We start from the raw sequence: 16489 nt of genomic DNA, 5'->3' as shown, positions 1-16489 counted from the left end.
GGGTTAGGGAAGAATATCTAAAAGGATGTGTTATAACCGGCGCTTTACCAAAACAGAGTGAAATCCACTGGCGAGCCCCTGGTCAAGAAAATCCTCCTGAGCCCAAGGAAGGCGAGATAGTTCTGTTTGTTGTTCATCTGAACCGTGGTTTTAAACCTCCCGGATCAAAGTTTTCTTGTGATGTGCTTGCTAGCTTCCAGATCCACACTCAAAATATTGGACCTAACTCTGTGTCCAATATTTGTAATTTTCAAGTGTTTTGCGGGGCTTATCTGCAAGGAGAACCGACTGTTGAACTGTTCAGGGACTTTTTCTATTTAAACCGCCCTATCGAATTTGTAGACGGGCCCAATATTGAACTTGGCGGCGTTTCAATTCAGAAAAGGAAAGACGTCAGCTTCCCTCACGCCAAGCATCATAGTCACCCTAATGATTGGAACCAGACTTGGTTCTATGCAAGGATACTTCCCCTGATGATGATAATCCTCTACCGGGTTATCGTGCTCACCGGCTTACCAACACACATCCATTTCCGCAAAGGTTGACTGCAAAGGAACGGGCCAAATATGCTCCACAACTCTCCAAGCTCAGAGCCTTTGTAGCTAATGGCTTGACAGGAATTGACTTCGTACGCTGCTGGATATCTTGGGGTATTTTGCCTTTAAGCCGTCGCCCCGGTTTAATGTGCGAGTACACAGGGAACTTGAAAGATCCTCAATGGCACACTGACATTCAGTTAACTGACGCTGAAATTACTGAAGCTGTCAAAAAGATACTTGATGAATCGGTGGCTGTCTACAGCAAAATAGGGCTAAGTCCCTTCTGCGTTTCAAATAAACTGCCAGCTGTAAGAATTGCTTAACTCCTATTTGAACCTGTCATTCTTAACCCTTCCTTGTAACCTTTGTTAATCTTTGGCAGGGTGATGATCCGTTCTGGAAGAAGAAACCTCAGGATAAACCGGCAAAGATGCCTGATGACCCACAAGTATAGGGATCTATCGTAGTCCTTTCGATAAGTAAGAGTGTCGAACCCAACGAGGAGCAGAAGGAAATGATAAGCGGTTTTCAGCAAGGTATTCTCTGCAAGTACTGAAATAAGTGGTAACAGATAGTTTTGTGATAAGATAGATTGTAACGAGCAACAAGTAACAAAAGTAAATAAAGTGCAGCAAGGTGGCCCAATCCTTTTTGTAGCAAAGGACAAGCCGGAACAAACTCTTATAATAGGAAAAGCGCTCCCAAGGACACATGCGAATATCGTCAAGCTAGTTTTCATCATGTTCATATGATTCACGTTTGGTACTTTGATAATTTGGTATGTGGGTGGACCGGTGCTTGGGTGTTGTTCTTACTTGAACAAGCATCCCACTTATGATTAACCTCTATTGCAAGCATCCGCAACTACAACAAAAGTATTAAGGTAAACCTAACCATAGCATGAAATATGTGGATCCAAATCAGCCCCTTACGAAGCAATGCATAAACTAGGGTTTAAGCTTCTGTCACTCTAGCAACCCATCATCTACTTATTACTTCCCAATGCCTTCCTCTAGGCCCAAATAATGGTGAAGTGTTATGTAGTCGACGTTCACATAACACCACTAGAGGCTAGACAACATACATCTTATCAAAATATCAAACGAATACCAAATTCACATGACTACTAATAGCAAGACTTCTCCCTTGTCCCCAGGAACGAACGTAATTACTCGCAAAGCATATTCATGTTCATAATCAGAGGGGTAATAATATGCATATAGGATCTGAACATATGATCTTCCACCAAATAAACCAACTAGCATCAACTACAAGGAGTAATCAACACTACTAGCAACCTACTAGCACCAATCCCAGACTTTGAGACAAGAATTGGATACAAGAGATGAACTAGGGTTTGGAGATGAGATGGTGCTGGTGAAGATGTTGATGGAGATTGCCCTCTCCCGATGAGAGGAGCATTGGTGATGACGATGGTGATGATTTCCCCCTCCCGGAGGGAAGTTTCCCCGACAGAACAGCTCTGCCAGAGCTCTAGATTGGATCCGCCAAGGTTCCACCTCGTGGTGGCGGAGTCTCGTCCCGACAAGTTCCTTCTTATTTTTTCTCATCGAAAGACTTCATATAGGAGAAGATGGGCGTCGGAGAGCCACCAGGGGGCCAACGAGGTAGGGGGGCGCTCCCCCCACCCTCATGAGAAGGGTGTGGGCCCCCTGGCCTTCATCTTTGGCGAGGATTTTTCTTTATTTATTTTAAGATGTTCTGTGAAGTTTCAGGACTTTTGGAGTTGCGCATAATAGGTCTCTAATATTTGCTCCTTTTCCAGCCCAGAATTCCAACTGCCGGCATTCTCCGTCCTTATGTAAACCTTGTAAAATAAGAGAGAATAGCCATAAGTATTGTGACATAAAGTGAAATAACAGTCCATAATTCAATAAATACCAATATAAAAGCATGATACAAAATGGACGTATCAACTCCCCCAAGCTTAGACCTTGCTTGTCCTCAAGTGAAAAGCCGATAACAATAAATATGTCCTCATGTTTAGAGGTAGAGGCATTGATAAAAATAAAATATGGACATGAAGGAATCATGATTATTCTAATAACAGCAACATATATAGCTTTTTCATATGATTACTTATGTTCAAGTGATGATCTATTCACAATGCAAAAGTATAAATCATAAACCTTATTGGGCTCCGACAAACTATAATCTCAGTCATTGAAGCAATTGCAATTTATCATAACATCGGAAAGAGTCTATGTCAGAGCTAAAAAGCAAGTCCACATACTCAAATATCATTTAGTCCTCCATAATTGCTAACACTCACGCAATACTTGTGGTTACGGAGTTTTAATCGGACACAGAGAAAGATAGGGGTTTATAGTTTTGCCCCACAACCTTTTACCTCAAGGGTAATGTCAACAATAATGGTTCATGCTCCCCTACATCCAATTAGATATATATATATATATATATATATATATCATGTTCTTTCCAACATGCTGAGCTTGCCAAAGGATAAAATGAAAAATAAAAGGTGAAGATCACCGTGACTCTTGCATAAGGTAGAAGATAATAATAAAGGATAGGCCCTTCGCAGAGGGAAGCAGAGGTTGCCATGCACTTTTATGGTTGGATATATAAAATCTCAATGTGAAAGAATGTCACTTTATATTGCCCCTTGTGATATGAACCTTTATTATGTAGTCCGTCGCTTTTATTACTTCCACATCACAAGATCGTATAAAGCTTATTTCTCCCACACCAATCAATCATACATATTTAGAGAAATTTTTATTGCTTTGCACCGATGACAACTTACTTGAAGGATCTTACTCAATCCATAGGTAGATATGGTGGACTCACATGGCAAAACTGGTTTAAGGGTGTTTGGAAGTGTAGCGAACCGACCCGAATGGATCAAGTCTCTGTGCTTAAGTGTCATCCCTGGATCGGTATGCTGACACACACAGTACTTGAGGATTTATAACAGAGGTAAATCACATGTAAAAGTAACATAAATACTATTACCTCAATCCAAAATAGCGGAAGTAACAAGGTTGTGGATTCCCATCAACACCAATGGCAAAGTTGAGTGTAGAAATCGTAACCCTAACGTATCACTTACTCGTTGTAAGATTCCTGCAACATGAGACGTTGCAGCCACAAAGGGTCAGTACATTGAATGTACTGGCAAATTCACACCATAGAGAGAAATGATAAACAATGGCTATCTCTACATGCATATTTGGCTGGTGGAAAAGCTCTATGGTTATATGTTTTTGTGAAAAGCCAATTTTTCCCTACTACAAAGGAATAAATTTTATTTAACTATCATGGTGGTTGTTAAACATTGAGAATGGTTGACAGCATTCTCAATCCCAATTAAGTAACATCATTAAACCCAACAACTTAATTTAAAGTAACATGATGAGATCAACATGATAATCCAAGAACTAGATACTCAAATTGTCCATAACCGGGGACACGGCTAATCATGATTAGTTTATACACTCTGCAGAGGTTTGCGCACTTTTCCCCACAAGACTCGATCGCCTCCGTTTGGTTTCTCGCACTGCATGATGTTTGAGAAACAGATGACCGAGACATAGTCTTTCAGAAGCGCTAGCACCTTACGATGGGTAGACCGTGTACACCTACTTTCCCCTACATCTGCTAGTCTACCCTGTAAGAGTTCGCACGACTTAATCAACTATGCTAGAGCCCATAATAGCTTGTGGCTGCACACGGAAGTTTCTAGTATGAATAATCTCATGATCCCTTTGAGCCTGGGTGGCGGTCCAAAAGAAAACAGGCAAGTCCTGGACTACCCAGGTGCCTCAATCCACCCAGATGTGTGTTTAAGTTGCCACCTTAGTAAACCATTAATTAACAATCTCACATCTGTCATGGATACTCTCAAAACCCAATCCACGTCTACAGCATAGCATGGCAAGTAAGCATAACGTAATAGTAACTCCCAAGGGTTTGATAATAAACAGGTAATAGGTACTACCTCAACTACTTCCCATCCCACAATTTAATTAGATCCTAATCATGCAATGTTTGAGGATTGATCTAATGCAATAAAAACTGGGTATGAAAGGGTATGATCAAAGTGTGAACTTGCCTGCAATGTTGATGAAGATGATTCGCACTCAAAACTCTTGATAGATCTACTCGTCACACTCCGGTCAATCTATCGTAAGCAAGCAATAGTAACCACACATAAGCAATCACTCAAAAGATCAGAAAAAACGAAGAAGACGATTCAGAAAACATCAAAACCAAGCTAATAACTCTTGCAACCTAAAACAAATTCTAACAGTACCAAAATTATGTGAATTTGGCCTTATCAGAAAGTTTAGGTCAAGATCTTCGATTTGCAAAAAGAATCAACTCAAACGGAGCTACGAAACTCAAGTTATGATCAGACGAAGTTTGAATACAAATCTGTTCAAATTCAAATTTTAAATTTTTAAAAACATGTTTAAGCTGGATTACTGGAAAGAGGGGATCATAACGAAGACGGGAGCGTTGGTTTCGTTGGATTTGGACTAACGAGTAAAAAGTAGTGATCGTTTTAAAATTAGGGACTAAACTGTAAATAAAACCTTCACAGAGGAGTCCCTGGCCGAAAATTTAAAGAAAAAGAATAATACTAAACAACGAACGTTCACTCCTGAACCCTAAACTATGAACTCGTTCGCTCCAGAGGCTAAACCAGCGAGCGTTCTCTAAATATACTAAACAGGGTTTTAAAAGAAAAACCGACTACTAAAATGAAAACCTAAAAAAACTGGACCGGGCGGTTCTTACCGGTTCGATCGATTTGTGCGGTTTTTGGCGTGAAAACCGATGGCGGCGCCGATGAACTCCGGCGAGGGCGGCACGGCTCCAGCGATGTGCAGGCGACAGCGGCTACGTGAGGCCGGCGGCGGGCGGCGTGGACAGCAGCAGCGGCGGCGGCGGCGGCAACAGCAGAAGTGCGGCGGCGGCGGCGGTTGGTGGCGGCGATCTCCGGCTGCGGCGCGGCGGGGAAAGAGGAGAGGAGGCGGGGCCCGGGGGGATTTATAGGAGGGGAGGGGAGGCGGCGCGATGCGGGGAAGGGGGCACGGCAAGGCGCGCGGAAACCGAACCAGGCACGGCGGCGGGCGCGTGCGTGCTCGGGAGTCTGAGGACGGGGGCGACGAGGAGGTGGCGCTGGGCCGCGGCCTGGCCTGGGAGCTGGGCCGGCCCAGTCGGCGGAAAGTTTTTGTTTTTTTAAAAAAAACATTTCACAAATAAAAAATAACAAATAAATAAAAATATTATATAGGCATATAATATATCAAAATTTTCAGAAAAAGATTTTCTACGACATGAACATTTTTCTAGCATTAAATAAAATACACACAAAATCAGATAATTCAAAGAGTGCTACTGGTCTAATAAAATCCAACAAAAAATCATTTTAAAAATACCAAAATGATTTCAAATTAATTTTCTCCAATTTTCTAATTGTAGGGAATCATGTTACCCTATATTTTCCATATATTTTATTTTTGGAGAAAAATAATTTGAATAAAACTCAAATAGTTCCAAATTGAAAATTAATTTCCAAAAGGACTTAAATTTGATCCTTTGAAACTCCCAACTCATATTTCATAATTTGAAGAAGTCATTTTATCTCCTCTCATGAAAATCATTGAGTTGCTTAAAGTTTCTGAAGTGGAAAAATATTTTCCCAATGAATTCAAATATTTTTCGAACACCCTTTTCATTTTTAAATGGAAGAAGTATGTCATCTTCTCTCTAGGGTTTGTGTTGAAAAGAATTTGAATTCATGGAGACATAAAGCAAATATGAAAGTTTGGGAAAGTCCTTTTATTCCCTCTCATTTAACTTTCGAAACTTTCACTCATTTCACACAATCAATCAAACTCAATCAATCTATCTATTTATTATAACATTCCAAAATTTAGAATTTTGGGATGTTACAAACCTACCACCCTTAAAAGGAATCTCGTCCTCGAGATTCGGAGAGGCTAGCAAGAAAAGGTTCAGGGTTGAGGTCTCTCAAAATTTCATCAATCTCCGGGGTCTGGGGTGCTACCACCCTTAAAATCATGTTACGGCTCCACAAAACTCATATACTCCATCCTTATTCTTGACAGTGTCGGTCTTCTCAGATCGTAAGGATAAATCCTTCTCTAGGCTCTTCGGTAGTGGCATAACCTTTTTCCTCAATTCTTTTGTCCTTTCATCTTGGTAAGGTTATTCAATTAGGTCTTCTTAGCTGACGGGTCTGGCGCCAAAACTAAACAACTATCGATATCTCCATGGTGGTCAACATTTATGGTTTCTCTTGCAGGAAATGGGTCTGGGTTGATCCTCACCGTATAACCTACGGTTGGCAAAAGCTGCCTTGTACAAGGGAAAATTCTTATACCATTCTAAGGTTTAAACAAGGTTTTCATCGTTCGTCTCTCTACTATAGGTAAGTCACTCAGATTTACCATCCCATATAGCAAGGCGAACAATAAGAGTAAGTCGGTATGGTGATCAATCCATTCCGCACCAAATCATTACCATGTATACGTAGCGAATCTCGCATACTAACACTCGGTCATCCTCACAAGCATTGCAGAAATTTCTCTGTCGACGAACTGCGTTCAAAATAATCCATTGATTCTGCAAGCCAAACAAACATCTATCGTTCTTCACAACTCTCAGGTTTGCGTTACTCCTATAAAATCGTCTATCAATAAGGGCATATCCTCTTCCAGGTTTTTCTTCAGCAAGAGTGTGCTTGCTCTTGGCAGGTCCTGGGCCTGTGGGTTATGGCCCATCTCATCACTTGTGATACTTGAACTCATCCTCCGGGCAACTGATCATTATTCCAACATCCAACTTCCGAGCATCCTTAAAATTCATCCAATTGTACTGTCTCTTTTCCTTCTATTGGCACCAAACTAGGACATGATTACTCAGACTCATCATGGAATTTCCATTGATCCTTATTTCCAACATCATACCTCCTTTATATCCAATGGTAACTCATCTCTTCATCCTCATGGGATATCCCTCATACCGAGATAAAAACTTATACTTATGAAGTCCATATTCCACTTCGTGGAACATCATTATCCTTTCCAGGGTCAAGCGCCCTTACAGGGGATTATTGCTCATCTCTGCATGGCACTTCTTCAACTGGGAAGCGTGAAACACATCATGAACTCCTGACCGTCCTTTGGGTGACTCCAACTTGTTGGCCACTTCCCCCATACGCTCCAAAACTTGGTATGTCCTACAAATCTCGGGGCTAATTTTCCCTTAACTCCAATCGTTTAATTCCTCATAGAGGGGACACACGAAGACATGCTCTGTCTTCAATTTCATAGACTACCTCCTTGCGTTTTTTTAGTCTGCATAACTCTTCTACCTGGACTGAGCTACCTTCAGTCTATATCGAATCAACTTAACATTCTCTTCTGACTCCTTGATCACATTTGGTCCAAACAACTGACGGTCTCCAACTTCATCCCACATACTCTTGGGGCATCACACATATCGAGACAAAACTCGTATTCATTTTGTCCGAAATCCACTCAGTGGAGTATCCTTATCTTTTCCAGGGGTCAAGGGTTCTTACAGGGTACTACCACCCTTAAAATGCACAAATCTTCCATAGACCATATTTCTCTTATCCTCAAAAATGGTCAAAATCCTTCTTCATAGAGTAAAAACTCATAAAATCCATATCAGTACCAACGATGAAACTTTATTCACTCTCAATTTATTACAATCTCTCGCTTTTCCATTACATGTCTCAACTCAACACCTCAAGAAAATGTTCTCACTTCTACTACTCCATTACTTTTGTTGCAAACTCAACTACCTAGCACAAGTTTCCGTCTCCTTGGGGCATTCTCTGGCAAAGTGCCCTGCTTCATTACAACGAAAACATATAACTTCTGACAAGTATTGAGGTTTCCTTTTTGGGCAACTGTTGAGGTAGTGCCCTGACTCCTTGCACCTATAACATGTGATATGACTCAGGTCCTTCCTGGAATCCAATCGGTTTCTCTTCCTGGACTTTTCCATTCCAATCAAGGCTTCTATTTCTTGTGGGTCATATTCTACTTCCTCTGTTGAGAATTCTACTAGATCCCCATTCAAACAATTTTGGGAGATGTGTCCTTCTTCTCCACATGAATAGCAAGACTTAGTGAGGGTTTACTCGGGTCTTCTTTAGGTGTGTCCTCCATCTCTTCCTTCATCACAGTTTCTTCTAAAATTTCCATGAGGGCTCCTTTCATTACTTCTTTCTTCTGCTGGATGGTTCATTGTACCATGGGGTAAATGTGACACTGAGCAGGATAGTGGGTAGTCCCTTCACACAAGAAACAAGTAATCTGCCTAATTGGGCATTCTTCAACTGGGTGACTTCCTTCACAATTAGGGCATTCATCCTTGTGTTCTTTATGGGTGTGTCCTATTTCTCCACAAATCTTGCATGCACAAGGTTTCTTCATATCCTTTCCATAAGGCTTCAACTTCTGGGACACAAACCGAGACTTTGGCAAAGTCAACTTAAATTCTTCCAAGTGGTTACTCCTTGCCATCCATTGATGGTTTGGTACATCCTCCACCAAGTAGCAGCACCTCTTTCAAAGCATGAAGAGCATGCTGGGTCATATCCTTTCCGAACTATAGGGTTATTCTCATGTGATCCTCCATGTTCTGAATCCATCGGTCTGTCTCCAATTGACTCATCGGTCCAGAAAATACAAGCTCATCTCCATTCATCCTCTATTGGGTCCAAGGGTTTTGGGGTGAGATGAGAGAGAGGGAGAGGGATACACACAATACAAACAAAAGTTTTGAAAAGACAGATTTTATTTGTGGCTGTCGGGAAAAACATCAAACAAATGACAGCTCACAAACGTCGTATCTAACGTAAGTGTATAACACGGGTTTGGTCTTCTAAAGGTCAATAAATCTTCAAAGTCATCAAACCCATCAAGTCTTGTTCATGCCTCCAATGGCTTCTTCCAATCATGCTTGTCTTTCTCAAGTTCTTTTGCCAGATCAACTCTGTTGACGCGAAGTCTCTCGTGACCTCCTTTAATTATTTTTGGAGTTGCGTTCCAAACTTCCGGGTTTCAACATCCTTGGCATGAACCATGGTCATACTGTCCTTCAGTTCCTGACAATCTTCAGTATCTCGAGGTTGTAGCTCCTCCAGCTTGGCTACTTTTAGCTTTTGGTTCCTGAGTTCTTCACGAAATGCTTCCTTGTCTAATATGGCTTCATGGAGCTCCCCCTTAAATTTCTTGATGTAATACTCCAGATCCTGGTGATACACCGGCTAAGGTTAAAACTTCATCTTACTAATAGGTGCTCCATCAGCCTTCTTCCATCAAATCCATTCTGAAGAAAGCATCCTTAACTCAGCACGGTGACAATAGCATCAGCGGGTGATGACATCACGGATAACCGTGTTTCTGCTCTTGCCATTTCCATTAGCTATCATTCCATAGATGATATCTCCTGCCTTAGGTTTCTTGACAAAACTTTGAGTTCTAATGCTCCATGCTCCGGTCTTTCTCCGATACACCTTGATCTCGGGTATTGGCAACTTCCATAGTCTGCCAAGTTCCATAAGGGTAGCCTTCCTAGGTCATACAAATCTAGGGATTCTTCAGAGCCTTTAAATTCTACTTGTCTTTGGTCTTCAACCGTTGTAGTTTCCATTATTCAGATGCACAGAAAATACTCTTCACTCCGAAGTGGTCTTAGTTGTCTGATATCTTGTACTTCTTGGAGTGGTCTCATCAGTCGAATCTCTGTGTGGTCAAAAGGGGAAAGGGGTATGGTCTCTGTTCGGTGTACTAGAGTAGGGGTACCCTAGTATCCCGAACTTGTGCACGGGCAGTCGCAGCATCCCACGGCAAGGCTTGCCGGGTGACCGCCAAGGTCCTCCATGGTTCCTTTGGAGCCATTCAAGGACAAAGTATCCAAGCCAAGGAGACAAGACCCCGGCAAGAGGAGCTTGCCGGGAAGGCCAACCAAGGCATCTCAAGGAACTTGCTGCGACGCGCCATGCGTCCCGGCCAGGCCCGGTGAGCAACAAGCTCCCGGACGCGACAAGACAACGACTGCGGCAAGGCGCTTGCCGCGGCAAGCCACCACTCTGTGCCCGCGCTCCAGCACATCCACCAACGTGTCACTCTGGGACCCTTCCAGGCGTACGTGGCGGGAGGCTGTGCAGCCAGCGGTGCGCGGTGGCAAGCGGCACTGACAAGGTTGCCATCGTGGCGAGCGGTGGCATCCCTGACGGTCCCTTTTGCACTATTTAGGCGACACAGACGGGCATTTAATGCCCTGGTCCCCTGCCGTCAGGGTTAGGTATGATACACTGTAGCAGGTAGCTGTACCAACCGCAACACCCTTCCATTTTTACCCTTGTCTACGTTGCCACCTGTCGGTGACCCCTTGAGCATATAAAAGGAGGCCCATGCGCAACGTAGAGGGGAGAGGAAGAGAACACTCACGCTCGGTCTCGTTAGCTGCTGGGGTGTACTATAGCACTCCGCGCTCCCGAGCAAGAACTCAATACAAACCACAAAGCAGGAGTAGGGTTTTACGCATCCGTGCGGCCCGAACCTGGGTAAACTGCTCGTGTGCTTCGCCTCGATCCGCTCTTCGTGCGACCCTCGCCCCCGCCGAACCGAAAGGGACTCGGTCCGCCGGTCCCATAGGTGCTCGTGGATTAGTCCCTCGACAGTCTCACTAAAGGGAATTTTTGAATAAGCTCAGAAGAGAAAAGATGTAAAAGATCTTTTGAAAGGGAAAGTTGTAGATAAAAATCTTTGCTATGGGCTTGCCAGTTTCTAGGGTCACGTCCCATAGTCAACATGTGCTCTGATACCATCTTGTAGCGACCCGACCCGAATGGATCAAGTCTCTATGCTTAAGTGTCATCCCTAGATCGGTATGCTGACACACACAGTACTCGAGGATTTATAACAGAGGTAAATCACATGTAAAAGTAACGTAAATACTATTACCTCAATCCAAAATAGCGGAAGTCACAAGGTTGTGGATTCCCATCAACACCAACGGCAAAGTTGAGTGTAGAAATCGTAACCCTAACATATCACTTACTCGTTGTAAGATTCCTGCAACATGAGACGTTGCAGCCACAAAGGGTCAGTACATTGAATGTACTGGCAAATTCACACCATAGAGAGAAATGATAAACAATGGCTATCTCTACATGCATATTTGGCTGGTGGAAAAGCTCTATGGTTATATTTTTTTGTGAAAAGCCAATTTTTCCCTACTACAAAGGAATAAATTTTATTTAACTATCATGGTGGTTGTTAAACATTGAGAATGGTTGACAGCATTCTCAATCCCAATTAAGTAACATCATTAAACCCAACAACTTAATTTAAAGTAACATGATGAGATCAACATGATAATCCAAGAACTAGATACTCAAATTGTCCATAACCGGGGACACGGCTAATCATGATTAGTTTATACACTCTGCAGAGGTTTGCGCACTTTTCCCCACAAGACTCGATCGCCTCCGTTTGGTTTCTCGCACTGCATGATGTTTGAGAAACAGATGACCGAGACATAGTCTTTCAGAAGCGCTAGCACCTTACGATGGGTAGACCGTTAGACCTACTTTCCCCTACATCTGCTAGTCTACCCTGTAAGAGTTCGCACGACTTAATCAACTACGCTAGAGCCCATAATAGCTTGTGGCTGCACACGGAAGTTTCTAGTTGAATAATCTCATGATCCCTTTGAGCCTGGGTGGCGGTCCATAAAAAAACAGGCAATCCTGGTCTACCCAGGTGCCTAGACCGGCAATCCTGGAATAACCAGGTGCCTCAATCCACCGAGATGTGTGTTTAAGTTGCCACCTTAAGTAAACCATTAATTAACAATCTCACATCTGTCATGGATACTCTCAAAACCCAATCCACGTCTACAAGCATAGCATGGCGAAGTAAGCATAACATAATAGTAACTCCGAAGGGTTTGATAATAAACAGGTAATAGGTACTACCTCAACTACTTCCCATCCCACAATTTAGTTAGATCCTAATCATGCAATGTTTGAGGATTGATCTAATGCAATAAAAACTGGGTATGAAAGGGATATGGTCAAAGTGTGAACTTGCCTGCAATGCTGATGAACATGATTCGCACTCAAAACTCTTGATAGATCTACTCGTCACACTCCGGTCAATCTATCGTAAGCAAGCAATAGTAACCACACATAAGCAATCACTCAAAAGATCAGAAAAAACGAAGAAGACGATTCAGAAAACATCAAAACCAAGCTAATAACTCTTGCAACCTAAAACAAATTCTAACAGTACCAAAATTATGTGAATTTGGCCTTATCAGAAAGTTTAGGTCAAGATCTTCGATTTGCAAAAAGAATCAACTCAAACGGAGCTACGAAACTCAAGTTATGATCAGACGAAGTTTGAATACAAATCTGTTCAAATTCAAATTTTAAATTTTTAAAAACATGTTTAAGCTGGATTACTGGAAAGAGGGGATCATAACGAAGACGGGAGCGTTGGTTTCGTTGGATTTGGACTAACGAGTAAAAAGTAGTGATCGTTTTAAAATTAGGGACTAAACTGTAAATAAAACCTTCACAGAGGAGTCCCTGGCCGAAAATTTAAAGAAAAAGAATAATACTAAACAACGAACGTTCACTCCTGAACCCTAAACTATGAACTCGTTCGCTCCAGAGGCTAAACCAGCGAGCGTTCTCTAAATATACTAAACAGGGTTTTAAAAGAAAAACCGACTACTAAAATGAAAACCTAAAAAAACTGGACCGGGCGGTTCTTACCGGTTCGATCGATTTGTGCGGTTTTTGGCGTGAAAACCGATGGCGGCGCCGATGAACTCCGGCGAGGGCGGCACGGCTCCAGCGATGTGCAGGCGACAGCGGCTACGTGAGGCGGCGGCGTCGGCGGCGCTGGGAGATGAGGCGCGGGGCGGTGGCGCGGCGTGGGCAGCAGCGGCGGCGGCGGCGCGGCAACAGCAGCAAGGTGCGGCGGCGGTGGCGGTTGGTGGCGGCGATCTCCGGCTGCGGCGATCTCCAGCTGCGGCGTGGCGGGGGAAAGAGGAGAGGATGCGGGGCCCGGGGCGGATTTATAGGAGGGGAGGGGAGGCGGCGTGATGCGTGGGGAAGGGGGCACGGCAAGGCGGCGGCGGAAACCGAACCCGGCACGGCGGTGGGCGCGTGCGTGCTCGGGAGTCCGAGGACGGGGGCGACGAGGAGGTGGGCTGGGCCGCGGCCTGGCCTTTGAGCTGGACAGACCCAGTCGGCAAGGAAAGTTTTAAAAAAAACATTTCCAGACAAATAAAATAATAAAATCAAAATAAATAAAAATATTATATAGGCATATAATATATCAAAATTTTCAGAAAAAGATTTTCTACGACATGAATATTTTTCTAGCATTAAATAAAATACACACAAAATCAGATAATTCAAAGAGTGCTACTAGTCTAATAGAATCCAACAAAAATCATTTTAAAAAAAATACCAAAATGATTTCAAATTAATTTTTCTCCAATTTTCTAATGTAGGGAATCATGTTACCCTATTTTCCATATATTTTATTTTTGGAGAAAAATAATTTGAATAAAACTCAAACAATTCCAAATTGAAAATAATTTCAAAAGGACTTTGAATTTGATCCTTGAAACTCCCAACTCATATTTCATAATTTGAAGAAGTCATTTTATCTCCTCTCGTGAAAATCATTGAGTTGCTTAAAGTTTCTGAATTGGAAATATTTTCCAATGAAATTCAATATTTTCAACACCCCTCGTCATTTAAATAATGGAAGAAGTCATGTCATCTTCTCTCCAGGGTTTCGTGATGAAAAAGTATTTGAATTTACGGAGAGCATAAATGCAAAAATGAAAGTTTGGGAAAGTCCTTTTATTCCCTCTCATTTAACTTTCAAAAAGGTTTCGAATTTCACTCAGTTTCACACAATCAATCAATCTATCAAATCTATCTATTTATTATAACATTCCAAAATTTAGAATTTTGGGATGTTACAGGAAGCACAAGTAGTATTTCTACTTGGTGCTGAGAATTTGGCTAGCATGACGGGGAAAGGCAAGCTCAACAAGTTAGAGGATCCATGACAACATACTTTATCTCAGATATAAGAAAGACATAACTCATTACGTTGTCTTCCTTGTCCAACATCAACTCTTTAGCATGTCATATTTTAATGAGTGCTCCCAATCATAAAAGATGTCAATGATAATATATCTATATGTGAAAACCTCTCTTTCCTTATTACTTCCTATTAATTGCAACAATGACCAAAGCTATGTCTGCCAACTCCCAACAACTTTTAATCATCATACTCTTTCTATGTGAAGTCATTACTCTTAATAAGATCAATATGAACTTTTTGTTTCTTTTTATTCTTTTCTCTTTTCTTTTATTCACCCAAGATCATGGCAAAATAGTCAAGCCCTTGACTCAACACTAATCTTTATTATATATAGCTCACGGACTCGATTACATAGAGAGATCATAAAGCAAAACTCAAAACTAGATCATGCCATAAACTTTATTCTACTAGATCAAGATACTACTAATAGGATCGAACTAAGAAAAACGGTAAAGATAGGAGTTGTGATGGTGATACGATACCGGGGCACCTCCCCCAAGCTTGGCAGTTGCCAAGGGGAGTGCCCATACCCATGTGATTATGTCTCCTTCTTTGTTGTTGGTGTAATATTCTTGGCGATTATTCCCCTCAGGATACGGTTCTCCTCCTCGAGCTTATTGACTTGCTGCTTGAGGTCCATTATTTCCTTACGAAGCTTTCCTGTGACAGCTAAAGCTCCTTGCACCCAAGGGTGTTGCATAGCTGCAGGAGAACAAGTGACACTCCTCTTCATATTTTCATAAGAAAGAAATCTAACATTAGAAGGGATAACCGAGTTTGGAATAGCTGATCTCTGTAGTTCCCCCATCGTGAACCCAGCTCGGAGGCGAGAGGTGACTTCTTGATCCTCCATGGCATCTACTCTCATCAAGTCAGCCTCCATCTCTTCCTCCGTTGCTGGCCCAAAGTGGTCAGCGTCGCTGTTTGCCCTTGGTTCCGGTGCCGGATTAGATACCCGGCTCTCCCCGATTGACTCTTGAGAAGACATCTTGCTCTAATCTGCAACAGCAACAGCTCGGAAACAAAAACAGAGGAGGTTTGTGTGATACGGGAGTCAAAACCTTCGGGAGGTTATATATTGAATTTTTACCGACCAAAATACGTAATGTGCAAGAAAATGGAGTCCAGAAGGCACACAAGGTGCTCACGAGGTAGGGGGCGCGCCCACCACCCTTGTGGGGCCCTCGTGTCCTTCCCGGACTGCTACTTATTTTTCTATTTCTCTAAATATTCCAAAACGGAGAAATATTGCCTTAAAAATTGTTTTGGAGTCGGTTTACTTACCGTACCACATACCTATTCCTTTTCGGAGTCTGAAACGTTCCGGAAAGTGTCTCTTATGTATTCCTCCGGGGTTACGGTTTCAATAATATTGGTTTCAACATTTATGGGATTACCTGAGATATAATGTTTGATTCTTTGACCGTTTACCACCTTCGGATTTGTGCCTTCGAAGTTGTTGATTTTTATGGCACCGGAACGATAGACCTCTTCGATAACATAGGGGCCTTCCCATTTAGAGAGAAGTTTTCCTGCAAAAAATCTTAAACGAGAGTTGTATAGCAATACATAATCACCTACATTAAACTCACGCTTTTGTATCCTTTTGTCATGCCATCTTTTAACTTTTTCTTTAAACAACTTGGCATTTTCATATGCTTGGGTTCTCCATTCATCAAGTGAACTAATATCAAATAACCTCTTTTCACCGGCAAGTTTAAAATCATAGTTGAGCTCTTTAATAGCCCAATATGC

This window comes from Triticum urartu, chromosome 2 (assembly GCF_003073215.2).
Source record: "Triticum urartu cultivar G1812 chromosome 2, Tu2.1, whole genome shotgun sequence".
Taxonomy (NCBI): domain Eukaryota; kingdom Viridiplantae; phylum Streptophyta; class Magnoliopsida; order Poales; family Poaceae; genus Triticum; species Triticum urartu.
The sequence above is the reverse complement of the archived record's forward strand: the minus strand, read 5'-3'. Positions refer to the sequence as shown.